The sequence below is a fragment of the Mastomys coucha genome, unplaced genomic scaffold (genome assembly GCF_008632895.1).
Source record: "Mastomys coucha isolate ucsf_1 unplaced genomic scaffold, UCSF_Mcou_1 pScaffold20, whole genome shotgun sequence".
Classification (NCBI taxonomy): Eukaryota; Metazoa; Chordata; class Mammalia; order Rodentia; family Muridae; genus Mastomys; species Mastomys coucha.
The window spans coordinates 4261818-4285199 of NW_022196903.1; the positions used below are offsets into that span (position 1 = coordinate 4261818).

Sequence of the window (23382 nt, forward strand, 5' to 3'; positions counted from 1 at the left end):
TGGCTCCAGACCCCTGGTGAGTCGAGTTGAGGTGTTGTCTCTGGTGTCGGTTGAGACCTCTCCGAGAATCAGCAGGGCTCCCACAATTATCTTCTATAATGGAAAGGCTTTTTGTTATTTTGTTGAATTTTTTAAGTATAGTAAGCCTCTTTCTTGGAGTTTCCCATATTCTGATATTACTTTCCTTTTCTTTCCCAACCTTTGTCAAATTTTGTCTTTCTTCATTAGCTACCCTTAGTTAGACTATGGATGCGTGCATTTTAAGCAATTTCTTCAATCAGTGAGCTTCTTCTTCCTTTAAAATAAGTTCATTTGAGAATTGTCTTAATGCTCAAAGTGCTCCTCTTAGGCATGATTTCCATTGCTCTCTATATTCCAGGAGCCCCAGCCAGAATGCCTCTTTCAGTGTTCAGAAGGCTTGATAAATTGGAAATGGTTTCCATGTTACTATTGAATTAACTTCATAGCACATTCCTTTCAAATGAAAATTGGAATTTTCAAGCCAGTTACTCTCTCTGTGCTAGAGCTGAAGAATGAAGTGAAGTTGTTATATTTCTCCCCAAAATTGTAGAGCTTTACCCACTCTTTAGAATGTTTGAATGACATCTTTTCTCTAAAGTCAGAAAAATTTAAATTCAAATGGGAGGCTAGAGTGAGGCTAGAAGAGCCATCTCTGACCTCCAGTGACTTACTGCAGAGCACTGTACTTGACTCTGATTAGTTCAATTAAGTCAGCATCTCAAAACTCCATGAGTGTATGCCACAATTTGTGTTGCATGAAGGCAAATAAGAAATTGTCCTCCCAGGTGCATTAGATATAGCTCTAAGCTTAAAACCTTTTTGTTATTATAAAAATTATAGGTACAGGTGTGTGTGTGTGTGTGTGTGTGTGTGTGTGTGTGTGTTGCCATGCCTGAACCAGTGTTTGCCACATGTGGGTATATGTCTATGGAGGCCAAAGAGGGTCAGATTCCCTGGAACTCTAGTTACAATCTATAGAAGATATATAAGCCTGCTGTGGGTTCTAGGAACCAGTCAGGTCTTCTAGAGGAGCAATGAGAGATCTCTATTACTGGGACATATCTCCAGCTCCTTAACTTTACTGCTTTACTGCTTAATAGCAGGTAAACTGAGCTGGCTATTCACTCTATCTATCTGCATCTCGATTTCCATATTTGAGTGCAATAATTCCTACATAGTACAGCTGTGGTGAAAACTGTGCATCTAATACTATAGATACCTCATGTTTATACGCATATAAACGCATACACATATGTATATGCTATATTTGTATGTAGTGACCCTTCTATATCTGTGGATTCTATATGCATGGATTTAACTGACCATGTATCAAAAATATATTTTTTAGATTTTGTGTGTCAGTATGTGTGTATGTATATATGTATGTATGTGTGTGTATATGTATGTATGCATGCATGTATGTATGTAGATATGAATGATATGTGTGAATGCATATGTGTAGAGGTTAGAGGACAATTTTTGGCAGTTGGTTCTCTTCTTCCACTGTAGATTCCAGAAACTGAACTCAGGTAGGCAGGCCTGCGTATAAGCACCCTTATCTTATGACACATCTTGCTGGCCTTCAAAATATTTTAAAATTCGAATGTACTATAGTTTGGGAGTAGGGAGCTTGTTTTTAGCTGTGTGTGTTGATTAGTCATTGGAATGGATTTTCTGAGAGGCAGGGGTATACCCATGAGATGATATGTCAGGTGCAGCTCTCACAGTTCCTTGAAACAGCAACAGGTCCTATTTCTAAAAATTTTTGCCATAGGCCTGCCTATAATTTGACATTGAGAAGGGTGGCATCTCCCTCTGTGTGTGTGTGTGTGACACCTGATTAGTGGATAAATCAGTTGTTAAGAATGTCGTCCAGAGAATGCCCCACCTAGGGATCCATCCCATCTGCAGACACCAAATCCAGACACTATTGCTGATGCTAAGAAGCACTTGCTGACAGGAGCCTGGTATGGCTGTCCCCTAAGAGGCTCTGCCACAGCCCGACCAATACAGATGCGGATGCTCCAAGCCAACCATCAGAGTGAGTATGGGGACCCCAATGGAGGAGTTAAGGAATGGACTGAGGGAGCTGAAGGGGTTTGTAACCCTATAAGAAGGACAACAATATCAACCAACCAGACCCTCCAAAGCTCCCAGGGACTAAGCTACCAACCAAAGAGTGCACATGGAGGGACCCATGGCCCCAGCTGCTGATATAGCATAGGATTACCTTATCTACCATCAGTGGGAGGGGAGGTCCTTGGTCCTGTGGAGACTCGATGCCCCAGTGTAGGGGAATGCTAGGGCAGTGAAGCGGGAGTGGGGTGGGTGGGTGAACTCCCTCATAGAAACAGTAAGGAGGGGAAGGGGCTGGGAGTTTGTGGAGGGGAAACAGGAAGGAGGATAACATTTGAAATGTAAATAAATAAAATAACCAATTATATATATACATATATATATATGTATATATATTTTAAAAAGAATACTATATTGAGCCTGACATTGTGGCACATACCTGTAATACCAGCTACATAGCCAGATGCCTCAACATCAAAACAGCCACAAAAAATATATTTTTCTGCATATTACACATATATTTAATCTTAGATTATAGATAAAAATTTAAGATTAAGATTATAGGAAATAAGAGAGTCTCTTTTGCTCATTCCCTAAAGAGGCCTGTTAAGATTGATGAATCATTAACATCGTATTGTATTCAGTCAAGACGCCATCTCATAGAATTTTGCAGGCTTGCAGTCCTCCTTCAGGTCACGACAGGATCCAAACAGTACGTACATTTGGAACATCAGCGTCTTTGGTATTGCTTTTCTTCACAGGCACACGCATCGAGAGCACGGCCCTAGCTGCTGGTGCTAGTAAGGAAGGAACCAAAAACTTTAGCATAGTGGTTCTCCATGTGTGGGTTGTGACCCTCCTATGGGGGCATGAGCTTTTCTCAGGGGTCACCTCCGACCATTTGAGAACACAGATGTTTATATTACAATTTATAACAGCAGCAAAATTGCAGTTATAAAGGAGTAATGAAAATAGTTTTATGTCTGAGGGTCACCATATCATGAGGATTCCACAAAGGGTCACGGCATTAAGAGAACCACTGCTGTAGAAGGAGAGGACTAGCTAAAGGGACAGATTACTGGAGAATGTTCTTTTTTAATAATAATAATAAAATTCTCTCACAATTTCACACACACATATGATATACACATTTACATACACATACATGTACATATATATCATCTCATATCTCCCTTCCAGTCCAAACAACCCTCTTCTTCTTCAAAAACTTCTACTTTAATATTTGTGTGTGGTTGTGCTGGACTAATGCTTCACTTAACTGGTATTGCCTATATAAACATGAGTCGGGGATTTGAGTATGGGCAACTTACTAGTGTCTATCCCAGTAAAGAATATGACTGCCCCTCCCCTACAAAGCATTTACTGCCTATCGGTTCTCAGAAAGGATTGGGGTCTTGTGAGCTCCTTGCCCATCTATGGTAGGTAGAGCGATGATGGCTGCAGTCTTGCACAGGTAATTACACCTGCGGAGTGCATGGGCATGACAGCTCCATCATGTCCAGAAGACAGCAGTTCCTAGCACTCCTTCCCAAGCTCTGGCTCTTGCATTCTTCTGAACTTTCTTCTGTAGAGTTCTCTGTGCTTTGGAAGGGTGACAAGGCTGAGTACTCGACAGTCACTATTATCATCTCTGTGGCTTATTAGAAGTCTGCTTTCAAGGTGAGAGGACAGAGGTATTGAGGGCTATATTTTGTTCCTGAATTCCTGGCTGCCTAGAGCTGATCAGTCCTGTTCTACCTTGCATTCCTGTCATGGTGCACTGCCTCACCTCAGACCCAAAACAACAGATACAGCCTACTGTGAAATCTCTGTAACCACGATCCAAAAAAAACATTCACCCTTAAGCTTTTTGTGTCAGGTCACTATTTTATCACAGCAAACAAATGCCCAACACAGCACATTTTGTCTATTTAGCTATCATTTGCTGGGCACTTAGATCATTTCCACCTTTGGGCTTTTATGAATATTGTTAGTGTGAACATTTATGTACAGATAGCTCATCTTGTCCCTAGTGTCACTTTTTAGGAATTAATTTAATGCTTTCATCTTTTAGCACTTACCTCAAAAAAAGAATTAGTGGGTTGCATGGTACTGTGTTCTGAACACTTTAGTATCCACCTAGCAGTACGCTTTTAGGATACAGTGGAAAGTATATCCTAAACTTTGAAAAGTGGGGCCCAGCAGGAAGATGGAGACAGCCTTGGAAACTTGTACTGCTCCCACTGCATTCCTCATCTTCCTGCCTGATCCACCATAGGTGAGCTTTCCACCAGTCCCCACTGCCCTCCACTAGGATGGACTGAAACCTCTGAAGAGCCAAAATAACTTCTGACTCCTTTAAGGTGTTATGTCAAGTACAACTTGTCATAAGTAATACAAAAGTAGTTGACCTGCTTGCTGTGTCCTGTATTTAGCTCTTATTCATTTTACATGGTGTCTGGACCACTGTATGTCCCTACTAATGACATACAAGTATTCCAACTTCTCCACATCCTTGTTAAGCTTTTGTATATTTTTCCTTTATAGCTCTCTAGTGTGAAATACTACCTCCTTTTGCCTTTGATTTATATTAAATCAATGACTAAGGACACTGCATATATTTGCTATGCTTATTGAACATCATCTTCTTTGGAGAATTGTCTACCATAGTCCCTTGCCCACTGATTGTTCAGGCTCTTCATGTTTTAGTTCATGTTCAGTTTGTCAATGCTTTGTTGAGGATTTTCTCTTCATATCCCATAAAGGATACTTCTATTCATAATCTCTTTTATAGGTTCTATTATAAGTTCATTGGATTATATTAGGTTGAATTTTTGCTGTTGTTCATTCCATGGGTTTAGAAAGATGTATAGTAACACATACATTATTATAGTATCATAAAGAATAGATTCCCTGCCCTGTTCCTAATCTCCTATCTGCTCCTTATTCATGCCACCTTCCTTTCAGACCCCCAGCAATCTTTGGTCACTTTGGATAGTTTTTCCTTTTCTAGAAAATCATCAGGTTGAAATCATATAGCACATAGTCTTTTGAGATTTTTTTTTTTACTTGATAACATACATGTAAAATTCCATGATATCTTTTAGTATCTTGGCACTTTATTTCTCTTTACTGTTGAATAGTATTTATACTGATACTAATATCATTACTCTGACCAAGTGCCCAACAGAAACAACCTAAGAAAGGAAAGGTTTATTTGGACTCACAGTCCCAGAGAAATTTCAGCCAATGTGATAAATAAAGCAGGGTGGCAGAATCCATTTGTGGGGATGGGAGGATAGAGTAGGGACTCCTCACGTGGTGATAGATCATAAAACAGAAAAATAGGCCAAAACCAAAGTGGGCATAACCTTCAAAGGCCTACCCCTTGTGGTTTACAGCAGTTCCCACCTCCTAATGACCACACAGACTCATTAACTTGAGAAGGAAGTCTGTGTTATGCTTTCTGGAACATTGTCCCAGAAGAAGCAGAGTTGCCACAGCTTTAGGACTGCTTCCTCTTTGTGTCTGACTCACTGCCACTGGGTCAGCCTATAGAGGAGAACACAAGGCACGGCAGCGAGATCACCAGGAAACCTCCTTAGGGCTCTCAACTGCCTAGCTGGTTGCTGCGAGGACGTCTGGACTGTTCCCTAGGGCTTTCACAAACCTGGCTTACCAATTCCCAGCCTTCTGGTGCTTCTTCAGTAGAACAAGGCCCTGAGGCCTCCTCCTGTGCTGCTTGGTTGCCTTTAAGCTTCCGGGCTCTTCCTAAGCCTGTGGTGGTCCTTTCTGCTTCATGTCTCACATACATTATAAAGAACTACTAACATCCCTCCTAAATAAAGTGATTAGATATATGATTACCTATATTTTCATTTTAATAAAAACTTGTTTAGTTTGTTTTGTTTGTTTAACTTATTTCAATTTATTGAGATGGGATCTTCATACAGAACCCAGGCTGGCTCCCAACTCTTTCAACCCTCCTGAGACTACAGGTATGAATCACTGGTCCTGGCAAAATGTATATGGATGAATGAAAAAGTTATCTATTCAAATTAATTTAACAAGAACAAACAAGTTTTAAAATATATTCATACTAGGGCAATGCAAGTAGGAAGAAAGTCTTCTCTATAGACATGACCATGGGACCCAACTTGTAGGAAAAACTTAGAGAAGAGCTGAGGAATGGGGCACTTCTCAATGGAGGCAGAGAAACCCCAAAAGATACCTACTACAGAGCTGGTTAAATGCCTTTGTGGGAAAAGGTGCTCCTCCCAAGCTGGATACACAGTAAAAAAAGAGAAATGACTCTTGCAGTTGTCCCTACATATATGACATGACACATGAATGTTACCACACTAATACCTACACAAATGAAATTGATGTAATTAAATAAAAGTGATAAAAACAAAGTTACTTACTACAGTCCCTCTTTATATCTAAAAACACAAATTAAAAGGAAAAAACAATCCCCATGCTATACATTGAAATTTGTGAGACTGTGTCAACGATAGAACTAGTCAGTATGCTCATTACTGTTTTGCTTTTGAAACAGGATTTGAAACCAAAGTGTCACCTGTTCCATTTACAACAAATATACTCTGGTTTTGGTGAGCTACCAATGAAAACAGCTAAGGACTACTGTGGCTCCTACTCAAGGAAGCTAGATAATAGGGCATAATGTCAGGGAGCCTGACCTGAGGGACAGCAGATGCTGAGGCAACACCAGTTCCTGGTGCACATGTGGCAGACTTTGCTTTCAAGCTCATATGTGAATCATGCTCAGTCTGCTTCCCTTGAGGTTGAAAGTATTTTCTAGCCGTTCTTAGTCTATCTCGTCTACTGCCCTGTTCTCCACATTAGCCCCTCCTGTGTCAGTCCGGTCAGAAAGTGCACCAGCCTTCCTTTCTCAATGTCTTGGTAGATTTCTGAAGGCATGGCTGTTATGAATAAAGATCATTTAGAATTTTCCAGAGGGGAGGGGATGCTCTGTTGGAAGGATTCTGTCCCTACACCTTGGTTTCCTCAAGTTCATCTTTTATTTCTGATTTTGATATTGCAAAGGGGTACTGAAGTTCTGTGTCTCTCTTAAGGTGCTTCTTCCTACACAGAGATCCCCCACAGCCACAAACAATCCACTGTTCAATTGAGGTAGTAGTTAGACAGATTGGCTGTTAAATGGACAGCTAAAAGGCAGAAGGCACGAAACAAGAAGATAACCTTCTTTTATTCCATTTCATGGTGGTGGTGGGGAAGAGATGGCCCTCCTCATCTCTTCTCAAGTATGGCCCCAAGTTACTAGTGCAAATTCCCAGAAATATGTTATTAAAATGTTTTACTTATGCATCATCCTAATTAGTATGATGAAATCTCACCCCACCCTGCTCCATTTTTTCCAGCACATCGACAGTGTGCAAAGCACTTGCCCACTACATACTTTACAGCTATCTTGTCTGTCAGCTCACCACCATACACACTGCTCATCTTGAAGGAACCCTCTTTGTATTTAGTGGTAGCCTCAGAAGGCAAGGATAACGATGCTAACTCTATGGCTGTAGCAAAAAAAAAAAAAAAAAAAAAAAAAAAAAAAAAAAAAAAAAAAAAAAAAAGCCAGAAGTATTTCCTTTGGTGAAAAGTGAAAGCTCTCTTAGTAGGAACAGAGACTTAGATGCTGAGGTTTCTAAGGTACCGTAAGATTGTGGGATGAAGATCAACTTTTAGTAGTATGCTATTATAATTATTCTATTTTATTAGTTATTACTAATGGCTATTTATTTGTGGGAAAAACATAGTATACACAGGGCTCGGTACTGTGTGCCATTTCTGCTGAGCACTGAAAGTCTTGAAACCTATTTCCTGTTGCTAAGGGGAGTCACCTATAGAACAAAGCAGGGGAGACTCCAGAATTAATCCACTGAAAAAGAAGAACTTACATCATATCTGAAGGTTTTAGCTTACTCCTTCTGAGACTGTTACTTCTTACTCATGCTGATACCAGGCACTTGGGGCTGAAAGCCTGCCACCTTAACATTTTGTATCCTGAAAGAAAATAGGGAGTGAAACTTTGGGAAAGAAAACAGGTTTGTTTATCATTTGGCCCAGAACCAGGGAAAAGAAAAGTTCTTAAGAGTCTCTCCACTTTTCCCTACAGCAGTTACAATTTCACAGAAGCACGGAACAGAAGCTGGGATACCTGCATCTATTGATTGGTGAGATGCTCTCAGACAGTGTGAAATCTCTTTCTTGGGGAGAGGTTCTTCCTCTGGCACCAGGGCTTTAGCTTTTTTGATCCCAGGGTAGGATTCCTGGGGAAATCTGAACTATGGGTATGTGTGGGGGTGTTGTCTTCAGGTCCCAGGTATATTGTCACAATGCCACAGCACTGAGGACAGTCGACTGCATCAACTCCCCCTCAACTGCATCAACACACGCCTCCTTTCGTTTATTGGCTGCAGTTTTGTTCCAGAATGAACTCTTCTGACTGGTTAAATGTTTGTTTATGACTAGGAATATTTACACACCACTGTGTAAGAAGGGCAGACACAGGACCTATAGTTACAAATTCATTCTTGAAAAGAAAAACCAGCCAGTCATAACTGGGTATTCTTTTTAAAGCACAATAAATTTCCAACAGGCTAATAAAGTGAAGTCTGCCACATAATAAACTATCATCCTGCCACCCAATTAAGTCCAACCTGCTTGTTATGAATAATTGTACAACTATATATGAATCAGCAAGTAATATGCCTCCTCTGCAGAGAAAACCTCATGTTATTCACACACACGGTATTTAATGATTATTTACTTTTTAAAAAGTAAACTTAATCAATCCAAATTTGTAAAAATAATTTATTTTACTGTTTTATTTTATGTGTTTGTTTGCATGTCTGTACATCCAGCACATGAAGACTCAAATTATTGTCCCCAGTTGAAGGACAGAAAAAATGAGATTAAGGAACGTTTGATTACTCACGTAATAGCATGTAAGTTTCAAGAATTCTATATTCTGTTTGCCATGCCATATTCAAGACTATGAATACCAGATCTCATTGAGATTCTCAGTTGATTTCTATGAGTTTATAATAAAAACATTACAGGACGTAGATGTTAGGTTCATCTATGTTCAGTAACAGTATTGCACAGGACACACTACAGTATGGTAGATACACTCTACATCATTCAGTGGCCTAGTCATTCAAACAACAAATGATTAAATAGTTGCTTATACACCAGGATTTTGGTAGACTCTGCTATACCCAGCTCTTATGCACCTACTGTTGGACAACAAGCCATCCCAGCCTAGTGGTGTTAAACAATTATTTAAACATTGATTAGCCCAGTTATTGTGAGGTAGAAATTTGAGAGCAATTTAGTTGGGTGATTCATAGTTCAGATGTTGCCTAGGAACATTAAATGACATGTGTCTGGTCATTTGAGGGTTTACTAGGGCTGGTAGATCTGCTTTTAAGATTATTTATATGGTTTTATTTGACTGTTATTCTTAATAACTTAATGACTTACTGAGATGGCCTCCCAGTAAGTTGCCTCAGAAGTTTTGTAACTATCATATGACAGTCTTTTGCCTCAGCAAGTGACTCAAGAAGAAGAGGAAGAAAGCTGGCCCTCATTGTTCAGACTCAGAGCTCTGAGGAGACACAGCACATTACTGCATCCTCCTTCTGTTCATGAACACAAGTCAGTAAGTACAGTCCAATGTAAGGAGAAAGGAATTAAGTCACACCTACGGAAGATGCATTACAGAATCTGAGGATGTATTTTACAGTTTCCTGATGAGTAGATGTAAGTTAAATATTACAAAACCATTTGTTAATATATTTATTTTTGTTTACTTACTTACTCTTTTTTTTTTTTTTTTTTTTTTTTTTTTGAGGGAAGATCTTACTATGAAGCTCCAGCTGGCCAGGAGTTCTCTATGCAGGCCAGGCTGGCCTTGAAGTCACAGAGATCCATCTGCCTTTGCCTCTTGAGTGCTGGGATTAAGTGTGTGTACCATCAATATCTGGCCAGGTAAATATGTTTAATATTGGAATAAAACAAAAGTAAGTCTGTAGAGAATGTTGTACTGTTGTTCATCATCTGCATTGTATGGCTCTTATTTTCATCTCACATCTCTATGCAAAAATTCTCTTTATATGATGAGTGAACGAAGACCTATCTTATTATATCAAGTAGAAACTGCATTCAATGTTTATAACACAAGCCCAATTAACAAAACCTTTTATAGGAGAGACTTGTTTTTCCTTATGTAACAACAGTCCACAAGGAGGCAGGCCAGACCTGGAAAGGTGGCTCTCTAAAGCAAAAATGAATGCATGTACCTTCCACTTCCAACAGTAATAATAGTGCCAGCAACTTTAATTATTATACTGGAAAGATAGTTGCTCTATCTGCATTGTCTGAAATACTTACTTTTTTTTTTTTGTCGCCAAGACATAATACGTGACAGAAATAACCTAAAAGAGGAAATATTACTTTGGCTTATGACTTTAGAGTCTTTTGGTCTATGGTTGCTTGGCTTCATGTGCTTTACAACAGGACTGTACATTAGACAATATTCTTCATCTTTTTTTGGACAGGGATGGGATCAGGGAGACTTATATCCCTGTAAGACACCTCCAGCATCCCACTTCCTTAAAAGGTGCTACTGCCTACTTCCCACAATCTTACCTTAATGCCATAATATTATGAATCCGTAAAGGGGTCAGAGCCTTCAGGATCTCATCACCTATGGAAATGACTTCAAAGATGCACCCAGGAGTCTGCTCCAGTAATCTTGTGGTGCTCCTTAAAACAAACAAACAAACAAACAAACAAAAAAAACAAAAAACTTAAAACAGATAATTTATTAGGCAAACATACTTGCAGAGATTCCAACAACTGCAATGGGTCATCAGCTAGAACCACACATTTCTACAGGACAGAAAATGCTGCCATCACAAATTCTAGTTGTGGGTTCTGCATCATCATGAGGGTGGTCCTGCTTATACCCTACATGTGAGACCAGAATGTAGGTTTGTTGTTTTTGACTTGCCTTTTTAGCTTTATAGTCCTTTATGCCAGCCTCAAACTTGACAAGCACATGCTGGCAAGACTTTCAAGAGCTCAATCAGGCCTTTCTGAAATGGTTCAACATTTGGAAGTGCACCCTGGTGTGTCTGAATTTGCAAATTAACTTTGCTCTCTGAAGGATGGGTCGAAGTGTAACTGCAAAATTCCACTTCCGGGTTCTTCATGTTTAAGTGCCTCAGTTTCCCAGGGTATGGCCTTCCCTGTGCAGTACAATGCCGCACACTGTCTATCTGTTGCAGCTCCCCGACCATCCTCTGGCCTTCAGCACTGAGGTCTTCAATCATAACGCAGTTCCAGATCCTCTTCTACAGCAAGGAGCAGCTCCAGGAAACCCTCAGATAGCACAGGCCAAAAGGAGACTCTTCCCCAAGTTGTGAAAGGGGGGTCTGGGAGGGGATAAGACCAGAAGAAAGAATCTTAAGTGTTCCTTAATCCAATCAAGCTGATCATCAAAGTTACTTTCACAGCATCCCTGTTTAAGAAAAGGGATTCATGTAGGTCAGAGAGCTTAAAGGACATTTCTTCCATAGAACTTTTCTTATGCTCAACAAGGAACACATGGAAGGCAATAACTTACAGGGGTCTGAGGGAGTAGAAGAATTTAGCTGGATGCATCAGTATCCTGCTAGAATCATGGCTGTGCAAGAAAGGTAAAAAGGATATTATTCAGACAACTGATAGTATCTGTCTTCTTATTCCAAGAAGCTTTGACATGCATTGAAATACTTTTTTGAGACATTAAATACCAGACAGACAACAATACTAGCTGGGATTTATCTATGTTTTTAAATAGGATAATCCAGTCAGCTTTGAGCCCCAAAAATGAAGTATTTTTTCAAAAATAATCATCTTTTCTAGTTAATAGTACTGAAAAAAATAGCTGACACGAATGTCATTTCTACCTCCAAGGAGATAACTGCGTGGTTGTACAAAGGTTAGTTCATCAAAGAATTGTTTATAGCAGTAAGGACTTGGGATATATCCTTTCATGAGAAAAGAATATACATTGAATATGTAATTTGTGAACTAGTATGTGCTCTTGTGGGGTATTTTTTGTTTTAGTTTTAGAAAAATGTCAAAAAGAAAACAAGACAGAATTTTTTGATTATGGCATTATTTCATCTTATATCTGCACAACTTATCTGCATTTTTGTTTGAATTGGTTTACATGTTTTGAATCTGTTTGAATATGCATGTATTGTTTTCATAAAATGGTGACTCTATAAAAAAAAAAAAAACTAAGGAAGGGAGTGGTCATTTGACCAATATTGCTTCTATTTCCATTCCTTTGTGCCTGTAATTTTGCTAAATATGACTATGCCTAAACTTAGAACTTATCCTTGGGGGTGTTTCTTATCTTTACTAAAATGATGTTATTCTTTAGTCATTTATAACTCTTAATAGAATTTGGGACTCGTGGAATTCTGAGGTTGGTTTTATATTCAGAACACTTGGACTTCCAGGCAGTTTTCTTTTATATTTATGTGTGACAAAATGTTGGGTTTTTGTTTGTTTGTTTGTTTGTTTGTTTTGTGGAGTGTTAAGGCTGAGCAGGAGTTGAGGAGAGGAGAAGGATGGGGCAAAGGACGTCTGGGAGAGAAGCTGGAGGGGCATGGACCAGAGAAAGGGCGCTTACCTGCCCTCCTTTTCTGGCCTGGTCCTATTAGTTTCTCATTCTTTCCTCAGTCTTCTCATTCGAAAAGGAGACCTTGGGATTAAAATCACTAACTTTGTTTCATGTTTTAAACTTCCTTTGGAAGGTTTTTTTTTTTTTTTTTTTGATTTATTGGTGCTATCTATGCAAATGGCACTAAAGCTGAACCCAAGTAAATTGAAGGTAAAGTACCAGCAACAGCCAACATATACTGTTTATTATTCCTATCAGACATGCTGTTCAGTAGCTTCCTAAAATTGCACAATGAATGAATGGGTCAGCACCTAGATCCTAGCCTACTATAGTTGGAATGTGGCTTTTTTCCCCCAAGACTCTTAGATCTCAATTATCATGCATTGGGGGGTGAGGCTAAGTAAACCTGTGGATTAGGACTCTCCCCTTACGGAATGTCTCAATTCATTCTTGTGACTAATGGATTAATGAATGAATGGGCTATTCAGTGACTGCTATAAAATCGAGTTTGGCTAGGTCTCCAATATGTTTTCTGTTTCCTGCGACAATATCTGGCTGGCTGGTTCAGGACTTTATAAACAAAAATATCAACACACACAGCTCCTTGTCTAGAATCATAACCAAAATATACCTGCTCTTTATAACTTAGTATTTATAATATTAAAGGCAGAAAGTGGATTCAGATAAAGCTTAAGTGTCTTACTTCAAAACCCTCAATTTTATTAACTATGCTGTAGTATGCTCAATGTTGGTATTCTGTCTGTCACAAACTTAATAATTAACCAACCTCTGACAGGATTGAGTCACTATAAAAGGGGCTGCTTGGCCCCTCCTCCCTGTCTTGTTCTCTTGCCTCTCTTCTCTTTCTTACTCTTGCTTCCTGCTTGCCCTCTCTCTTCCCATTCCCTTCCTCCTCTCTCCACGTGGTCATGGCCGATCTCTACTTCTCTACTCTCTCTCTCTGCCTTTCTCTGTCTCTGCTACCCTCTTAACTCCCCTCCCCTTACCCTAAATAAACTCTATTCTATGCTATACCGTTGAGATTCGTCCCTCAGGGGGAAGGGTTGTCTTCGCGTAGACCCGCTGAGGTACCCCCTTCCTCCACACCTCACCACACCCCCATAGAACATATCTTAATAGCTCTTTTTCTTTTTATGATCATACCACTCAGAACTGCCTCGTTTGATCAAGCAGGGCACAGTTTTTCCATCCGGGGCCTGGCCTTGTAGATGATGGTTTAAGTCGGTAGTCTCTAGATCTTACTTCCACTCCCTGCTGCCTCAACAGGTGGCAAACCACTTCCGTTTGCCTGCCACAAAGATATTTTCCTGGTACACAGGACCTTTGCCAAAGCAGGGCAGACGAGTTTGCAAAGCGAAGTAAAGTGCCATACACACATTCCTCCAAAAGGCTTTCCATTACCACTCGCTGAGTTTTCTGTTCTTCTGAGGCACACATCTGGTTACACAGCACTCTTCATTATGCCAAATTTCTTGATAGAAGGATGCTGTGAGAGGACACGAGGCAAGGAAAAAAAAGGGGCTAAGATTGGGTTAGAGGTCAGCGCGACGTTAAGGTTTGTTCCACAGACAACAGTTTATAAGGCAGCTAACTCTACTTGTAGTCCCTGCTCATTTCGCCTTCTGCTTTCTTGAGAGAATTAGAGCCCTCAAACTCACCAGAAGGGGGCTGAAACCCTCGGCTGGAGGAAGCCCGGACTTCCCAGCCCACTTCGCAGGGGGGCGGAGCAACCGCCCGGCGGCCAATCCCCGCCTCCGCACGTCGCCGTGTCCCCGCCCACTCGGCCCAGGCCCCGCCCTTCCCGGGGCTGCTGCTGCAGCTGTGACGTCAGCTCTCCGAGACCCCTGGGTGGCGGCTGCGCTGTAGGCGGACCGTGGCCCAGGCCGCTCGGCGGGGAGGGGCGGGGCGAGCGGCGGGGGCGAGCGGCGAGAGCGCGCGCCGGGCCCGCCTCGGCCGCAGCCGCCGCCGCCGCCGCGGGGAGATGATCTGGGCGGCCGCGGGCGGCCCTGGCTAGCAGCCCCTACCGGTGCTGCGGCGGGCCAGGGCAGCGAAGGTCGCGGGTTGGGGGTCGTTCTCCTCCCCGCCTCTGGGAGGGGCGAGAGGGAGCCGCGGCTGATGTCAGGTACGGCGGGCGGAGGCGCCCGAGGGCTGCGGGTCCCGGGGCTCGGCTGCCGGCGGCGGGGCGACTGAGGGTACGGGAACGCCGCCCGGCGCGGCCAAACAGGTGTCTCGGGTGGGCGGGCGGGCGGCGTGCGTGCGGCCGCCCTCGCGCTCTCCTCTGCCCCGCGGGTCCGACTCGAGGCGCCCGGGGCGGGCCAGCGCTTAGCGGTCCCTGCCCGCCGCCCCGCCCCGGCCTCCGCGCGGCCAGCGACCGCCCGCTGTCTGCACTCAGGTGCCCGCACCTTCCGGCCGCTCCGGTCCCGAGTGCCTGCCGCCGTTGGACCGTCAGCTTTGTCTGGAGCTGGTCGATTATGGTTAGAACTTTCCCTGCCCTTCAGTGACTGAGTGAACTAGTCAGGTGTGTTGGGGGCTTGCTACGCGCAGGATTTAAAAAAAAAAAAAAATTTTTTTTTTCTCTCTCCCCTTTGGTAACAAAGTGTGATGGGTTTCCTAGGTTGTTGGCTACTTAAACAAACTGCTTTGACTTTAGATACTCTTCTGAATTAACTAAGAGTGGGGATCGGGGATTAATTCTTTTGAGCTCTGCTCACACTCTTCTTACAAGTGGCGTGGGACTTAGACTATTCTAAGATCCCTCACATTCTAGAAAAAAATAATTTTCTAATCTAGATTTTTGTATTCACGGTATTGCCTTTTAGTACATACAGACTAAAAAGGTATTCTGAATTTAAAAGTTACGAAGTTAGAACTTCAGTGCATCAGACTGAGTCATTAGGCAATGTGTAAAGGACAGAAATATGGTGATTTACTGGAAGTTGAGGATAGACCACAGATAGCTCTGCCTGGATGCCAAGAAAAAATGCTGTGCATATTACAAGTTGTTGGATTCTGGTGTAAGTTTGGAAGTGAAAACTTGAGATTTTAGAAGGTATTTAAACGGTAGTTTTCCAGTTCCTTGTCAGATGTCATATGAGCCTTATGCACACGATATTGTGTACTCTAGACATTGTATAGCATTTCTGCCAGCCGTAGTATATATTTTTGTACAGTTTAAATGAATATAGAGTTTGAAGTTACCAAACAGTTAACTCTTTTTCACCATATGTTGAGTAAAACAGTGATTTAAGAAGGCAAGTATGACTCACTTACAATTCAGCATTAGTGGAGAACTAACTATTCAGTGCCTCAGATTTGCTTGAAATTTATGTTTTCCTGTATCTTTTTACTCTGGACTCAGCATTTTACAAATGCTTTGTGGTTATTTCCCACTTACACTCTCTCTCCTGGCATTGTGCTCTTAAAAAAATCTGCCTATAATTGTGAATAACTTTAATATTAAGAAAATTATAGAATTTTTCTAGGCAGTTTAAAAGTACATGAGTTAATGTTTGACTAATCGTATTCAAAAGTGTGCATAGGTTGGCTGTATATTGCTCGTATGTTGATTTTGCTGAAATGAAAATTGTGTTATGCAGCTTAACTATAATCCATGATAATATAAAGTCAAATCTTTGGTGAAAGTAGTGGTTAGAATTTTGTTGCAATTTATTTAAGAGTCAAATGTAAATAGAAATTGTTGCCTTAATGCTCCTACATACCTATTATATTAAAAAGTTTTGGCTTTTCAGTACAAATATTTTAAAGAGACTTTGTGAGGTTTTATCAGCTAGCTAAAAATTACATCAAAGATAAAAGAAAGATACATGTTTTTAAATGCCAAATCTGGTGGGACTAAGATCTTTTTAAAAATTGAAAATTTAAATTAAAATGCAAAGTAATAAGAGATCCATGCACGAGTTTGTCATTATACTTTGCTTTTATTCACTTAAAGAAAACAAGACTTGCTCCATAAAATGTGAAGTTAGCATTTTATCTTTCAACCCAATAAGAAACAAATGACAAAGTATACTTAAGTTTTTGTACCTAATTGGAATGTCACTCCTCACCTGGTGTTGGGGGGAGGGTCTGTATAAGATACTCAGCTACAACTGTTATCTGTTAGGTGTGAAACAGGAAACTATTGTTTATGCATCAGGGAGCCCCATTAGAAGTGGGCAACACCAAGTAGAAGCTTCAACCAAATTGTCTTCCACCTGCAGTGTGAAGTGCAGTAAGGCCCTGGGGAGGCAATTTGAGAGATTCTGAATTTGGAAACCTGATTATTTTACAATGAAAGCTGTTTGCTGAATCACATTTTAACTATGGAATTGAAATATCTACAACTCCATGTAGTATTACACTTGCATTCTTGTTTGCTGTGTTAGTTTTCTGAGGATACTAACAAAGGCCCATTTGAGATGTTGGCCAAGCTGTGTTACAGAGGTTCTAGAGTCTACCGTTACTGTAAGCTTTTGTGTCTAAGGTTGTCCTTTGCTTTCTTTTATACCACTCCAGCCTCTGCCTCTGTTATCACAAGGTATTGCCCCATGTAGCTCTGCAAACAGGGAACTTGTTAGAAATGCAAATTTTCAAAGTTGATTTGGAAACTTGTGACAAGTGCTAACTTTTTAGGTAGTAAATGAGTGAAGTGAAAAAGAAAGTGAGAATACTAGTGCCAGCTGGAGGTCAGAGTAGGATGCCCAGGGAAGACCCCTGTGAAGTACAGAGCAGAAATAGCTGTAGAATGAACCAGGAATGCCTGAGCAGTGTGTTTGAAGCAGAGAACAGCAAGACCCTGGTGTGTGAAAGGAACAAAGCAGAGTCCAAAGTTAAAACAGTGTGGGAAAACAGTATCAGGCAGTATTGACTAAAGGTCATCTTAAGGTTTTGGCCTTTTAAAATGAGGCTAGGCATGTGGGAGAGGTCTTTGAGAAGATGGGTGGCAAGGTCTGATTTCAGTTGATAGGATGACTTTGGCAGACGAGCAAACAGAATAAAGAAGGGTGGGAGGAAGAGAAGCGTTGGCTGGAAGGCCGCTGCAGTAATTGTGAGACAGCTCACACCAAGGTGGCGAGGCAGTGGAGACAGAAGCTAAGTCCACAAGGTACACAAGACAGACAGTGCAAAAAGTCAGCTTTCCCTTAGTAACCTCCTTGTCTTCCTTAAAGATAGTCAATGTTGCAGTTAGTCTTTATGTATTGTTTCTGAAGTGATATATATGAGAAATTAGCACAACAGGTTAGAACAGGGGTGTGCCTTTGCCATTGTGGGTCAACATCAGGTGACTTCCTCAATTGCTCTCCACCATTTTTTGTTTGTTTGTTTGTTTTTTGTTTTTCCAGACAGGGTTTCTCTGTGTAGCCCTGGCTGTCCTGGAACTCACTCTGTAGACCAGGCTAGCCTCGAACTCAGAAATCCATCTGCCTCTGCCTCCCAAGTGCTGGGATTAAAGGCCTCCACCACCACGGAGCTAGCTAGTCTCTCATTAAACCTGGAAGTTAGCTGGTAGGCAGGCCCCTGGGAGGAGGGGCCCATGTGGTACTGTTTCCCCGCTGCACCTTCCTTTTTTTATCATGGGTTCTGAGGGATTGAACTCAGGTCTTCACTGAGCCCTTGCCCCTTCCTGGTGCCACCTTGACTAAAGCTGACTTACTCCGCCAAGAGGACTTCAATCCTTGTCCAGATAGAACTTTGATTGCCACTACTAGAAGAAATGCTACTGTCAACTAGTAAATACGGGCAGCAAAGCTTCTAAATGTCTTAAGAGTTAATAGGACAGTCCCCACAATAGAGCCACAAGCTAGCTCACACTGCCACTTGTAACAAGATTAAGAAAATGTGACTTAAAAACACTTGCAGAGGTGAGATATTTAAGGAAGGTATTGACTTGCTTTGGGGTTTGTTGAGTTTGAGTTACCTGTATTTGAGTCCATGTAACTTTGAATCTTAGAGAATTCTGAGAAGGGTCAAGAGATGTAATGAGGTGGGGTATTCAAATGTTTTTATTTTTACTCTCTAGATAAATATCTTTAATTTTTGTAGGAAAAGTAAAAATCTCTTTTGTTTTACATATATAGAAATTTGTGTGTGTGTGTATACACACATATGTATATATGCATATACATATATATGTCCTTTGATGGTTTGTCCCTTTCATTCTCTTTGGTTTGGTTTGGTTTCATCCTCTACTTCTACAAAACAACCTATTAGCAATTAAATATGTTAGCCACAGGTGCAAATATTTTCTTCACCAACACTTGTAGGTTATTGTTCTTACCAGCTGCAGTGTATAATACTCTGTGAACTAACATCCTAACATATGGCGTCTGTGAATTTACCCAGAAGTTAAATTTCTGATCATGAAATGATTGTTCAGGGTATATTCAGTTAAGCTTCTAAGATAATTACCAAATATTCTCTGAAAAGACAATAAAAGTGTGTTGTAAGAAAGATTATATGGTACCAGTTAATAAATACTGTATGTTAACAAACCCAAAATTCTGCCTAAATGCCAGCTGGTGAAATTGAATAGCCTTGACTACACTGTTTGTATTCCTCTGAGTCTTTTGTGTTCGTTTTTGTATGTTGTTAATCATTTGTGCCTTTATGCCATATACATTTTAAAGGCTGTTATAAAGAAACATTCCTTTGCAGCTGCTTTGCCTCCAGGACTTGCCCACGGCTTCTGAGTTTTAGGAAGCTCTCAGTTCACCATAAAAATATGCAAAAAGATGTTTTCTCCTGGAATGTTTTTAAAATATTGAAATAGTAGAAGTTGTAATTGTTAATTATTAGTAAAGGACCTAGCTGGTTGCTTTTGTGTTTTCCAAAGGATTAATTATTTTCATACTATGCCTTGAATAAGCCATCCCTTCCTTGATGTCAAGTGCTGTGTGGATTATGTATTACATTTCCACATGCAATTTTTTTTTCCACAAACCATTTCAGTCTGATGGAAAACTACGTCAGTGTCTATCTGGGGGTTGACAAGAGTAGGATGATGTGCTTCAGAGAAGAAATAGCAGATTTCACTGAAGAAGACATCAGTACTGTAAGGTTTTGGAGAAAGCTGGTGTTGAGGCAAAATTCTACTGTTGCAGTATTTAATAGTTTTAAAACTACAGAGACTGGTTGTCAAAAGGTTAAACATCTGGCCTGGTGTCTGGAGACCACAGAGATAAGATAATTGTGGAATGTTAGGGCTGTATCCTTTATCTTGAAAACTGAGGCTGCTTTGGATGCATAATGATCCATACAAGAAGTGGAAGATCAGTCCCACTGATGTCATTGGAAACCATGTAGTTTCTAGCAGTCTGTAGTGTTGCTCAGCTAATCTCTGTTATTAATTGACACACTTTTAAACACACTGTGATTGACCTGTCAGTCTCAACATTAAATTGTTAAATCATTTCAGTTCACCTCTGATTTGTTTTTGTTTTTTGTTTTGGTTATGAAAAAGAGAAAGTATGTGTATGTGTATTTGCGATAAGGTAGCGCAGGCTGACCCTAAGCAGGCCTTCAAGTCCCTTTGTATTCACCTCGCAAGTGCTGAGATTGTTTGTGTGTACTACTGTGCCTCGATGTAAACACTTTAATATGCATTGTATTTTAACCTCCATCCATTCACCATTCAAGAATTACCCATTCAAGCATGGTAGCATAGGCCTTTAATTCCAGCACTTACGGGACATTTAAGGGCCAGGACACCCAGGGGTACATAGTGATGTGATCCAATCAAACAGTCAATAAAATTTGAACTCAGTTTTTCCAAACTTTTAGAATACTTTTTACATAGTTATTTAACTTTTAAAACTCTGTTTAGGGTGAGATCACATTATACACACAGATTGATCTGTAGAAAACTGTCACCTGATTTTGTGTGTGTGTGTGTGTGTGTGTGTGTGTGTGTGTGTGTGTGTGATAAAATACCCCTAAAATGCTAATCCTATCCATTTTTAACTGTACAGTTCAGTAGTTCAGTGGTGGTTGCATTTATATTATGATGTAGCCATCCATCATCATTGTCTGACTCCAGAGTCCTGCATCCTGTGAAGCTGAAACTCAATACCATTTAAACAAGTCTCATTCTACCTCCCCACAACCCCTGTCAACCAAAATCCTACTGTTACTGAGTTTCCCAGTGTAAGGGAAGCCATACATTACCTTCTTCCGATTGGTTTGTTTCGCTTAACAAAATGTTCTTCTTTTATCTGTTTGTAGCAGATTGGAATTCTCTTCATTTTTTTTAAGATTGCCAATAAATCTTTTGTATATCTACGAATTCATTTACCTATCTATAGATAATGTGTCTCTCACCCTTACTCCATTTTACTACTGCTGTGAATACCAGTGTGGAGGAAATACCTCTTTGGGACTCTGTTTTCAAGTCCTTAGGGTATATATACCTCAAAGTGGAATTAGTGGATCATGTGATGCTTACCCCTGGCCCCCTTTCCAAGATATAGATAGTCTCACTGTATAACTGCTGGCCTGGAACTCAGTATGTGGCCCAGACTGACCTTGAGCTGGCAGATATATACCTGCTTCTCCCAATTGTTGGGATTAAAATTGAGCACCACCACATCCAGTGATTATTAGTTTTAATTTTTGAGGACCTGCTATACTGAACTGCTGTCTACAGCAGCAGTGCTGTTTTATATGTCTACTGGCATGTACACAGATTCCAATTTCTTTGTTCTTACCAACATCTGTTACCTTCTGATTGTTGGTAGTAGCCATCATTATGAGTTATGAACTAGCATTTAACTAATGGTAAACATGAGGAATTGTTCTATTTGCTTATTGACTGTTCTATATGTTCTAGAGAACCATTAAAATCATATGTCCATTTTGAGTTGGATTGATTTTATTTTAGTTGATTTTTTTTAAGGACTTCTTCACATAACATTAGCCCCATTAGTCCAAATTATATGTATGATTTGTGTTTCATTTCGTTCATTCTGTCACTTGTTTTTTGTTTTTTTTTTAAACTGTCGATAAAGTATTTTGATGCAAAAAGCTTTATGTTTTTTGGGGTGTTTGGGCTGCTAAATCCAATACTATTTTGTCTATTTAAGACCTCTTGAGATTCCATATCAAATAAAACATTGTTGGGATTTTACTAAAAAATTTATTGAATCTGTAGATTATTTTGTTAAGGATATTGACTGTAGATCAACACTATCCTAACAGTGTGAAGTCTTACAGTCCTTGAACATGAAACATATTTATACTTACTTTTTGCTTTATGTTTTAGTGATCAATTATTAGAGACACAGAATTGTTTTATATTGCTCTTCTCTTGGTTACTGTCAGCATGCAGTGTCTCTTTTCTATACTCTTACTTTCAAACTATTTGTCTTTGGGTCTAAAGTTAGTGTCATGGTTACAACGTAGTTGATCTTGTTTATTCATTCTGCCTGGCTGTGCCTCTTGATTAGAGTTTGATCTATTTTCATTTAAAGTAGTTACCAGGAGGGACTCCTGTCCTAGTTCTCCAGCCCCCTTTTCCTGGCTTACTGTCTCCTTTCCCTTTGTGAATGTTGGTTAGCTGTTTTCTCTGGTTATTAGGGGAGTTATACTTGGTATCCTTAAACTATAGCACTCCAGCTTGAGTTCATACTGGTTAGCCTCAATAGCATACACAATGCCTTTCTTCTAGAACTCCTCCAGTTCACTGGTTGATACCACACAGTTATATCTTTATACATTGTATGTCAAAACTATACTAATGCCCGTCTCTTAAATTATATGGAAACCAAGTGTAGAGCTAAAAAAAAAAAAAAAAAAGTTATAGTATAAGTAAGGTGTTCTGTTTACCTGTGTGTTTAGTTTTTATTTACTTTCATTGTCCACTGTATTTTTATAATATTCTGCAGAGCAGAATTTTATAATTTCTTACAGAGCAGGTCTGTAGTAATGAGCTGCTTTGGGGGTGTTTACACAAAATATCTTAAGTTCCCTTTCACTTTTAAAGGAAAAAAAATTGTCAGATGTAGGATTCATGGTTGACACTTTTTTCTTTGTAGCACTTTAAATATACCAGCCTACTACCTTCTGTCCTCCAAAGTTTCTGGTGAGAAATATGATAATCTTACTGACAGTCACTTGTAGGTCGTGAATCACATTTTCATGGTTTCAGAATTGTCTCTTGGGCCTACAGTTTGATTGAAACATATTTTGGTATAATTCCTGAGTATATCCTCCCTGGAGTCTAGTCAGCCTCTTGGGTGCTAATATTGCAATCTTGTATTGAATCTGGGGATAGCTAGTGGTTTTGTGGCTATTTTCCCCCTCCTGCCTCAGCACTCCAGTCTCTCTGCTGGCCTCCTTCACTGTGTCCCAGACCTCATATGTTTGTTCTCACATCCATCTCTTTTTGATTCACTCCTCAGACTCACTTCTGTCCTCAGACAGTTGTTCTGTCTTCAGGCTTGGTGTTTCTCTCCTTCTCCTGCCTGCTCAAGTGTGGGTTTATTCTTTGTAGTAGATTTTTAAATTTAGTTAATAATGCTGTTATGCTTTAGATTTTCTTTTTTTTCTTT

The 23382-nt window shown here is 40.3% G+C and overlaps 1 protein-coding gene and 2 long non-coding RNA genes across 5 annotated transcripts in view; 1 reads left to right on the forward strand and 2 right to left on the reverse strand.

Annotated features, from left to right (window-relative positions):
- Positions 1-2592: 2592 nt before the first annotated feature.
- On the reverse strand, positions 2593-14736 carry LOC116098565. The gene is made up of 7 exons (XR_004121870.1): positions 14497-14736; positions 13982-14324; positions 12827-12898; positions 10789-10905; positions 8034-8139; positions 5777-5935; positions 2593-2894 (listed from the first exon to the last, which is right to left on the reverse strand). It is a non-coding gene; the product is annotated as an uncharacterized LOC116098565 (long non-coding RNA).
- On the reverse strand, positions 11162-12810 carry LOC116098566. Its single transcript, XR_004121871.1, has 2 exons — positions 11768-12810; positions 11162-11662 (listed from the first exon to the last, which is right to left on the reverse strand). It is a non-coding gene; the product is annotated as an uncharacterized LOC116098566 (long non-coding RNA).
- A 31-nt stretch (positions 14737-14767) lies between the features above and the next one.
- The window catches only part of C1galt1 (core 1 synthase, glycoprotein-N-acetylgalactosamine 3-beta-galactosyltransferase 1), a 31601-nt gene continuing 22986 nt past the window's right edge, over positions 14768-23382 (forward strand). The window contains exons 1-2 of one of the 3 annotated variants that reach the window (XM_031381154.1): positions 14846-14960; positions 15231-15312. The gene's annotated coding sequence lies outside the window, so the exon portion shown is untranslated. Of the gene's footprint in view, positions 14961-15230; positions 15357-23382 lie in introns of all 3 variants that reach the window. The other 2 variants (XM_031381153.1, XM_031381152.1) reach the window with 2 other exon arrangements.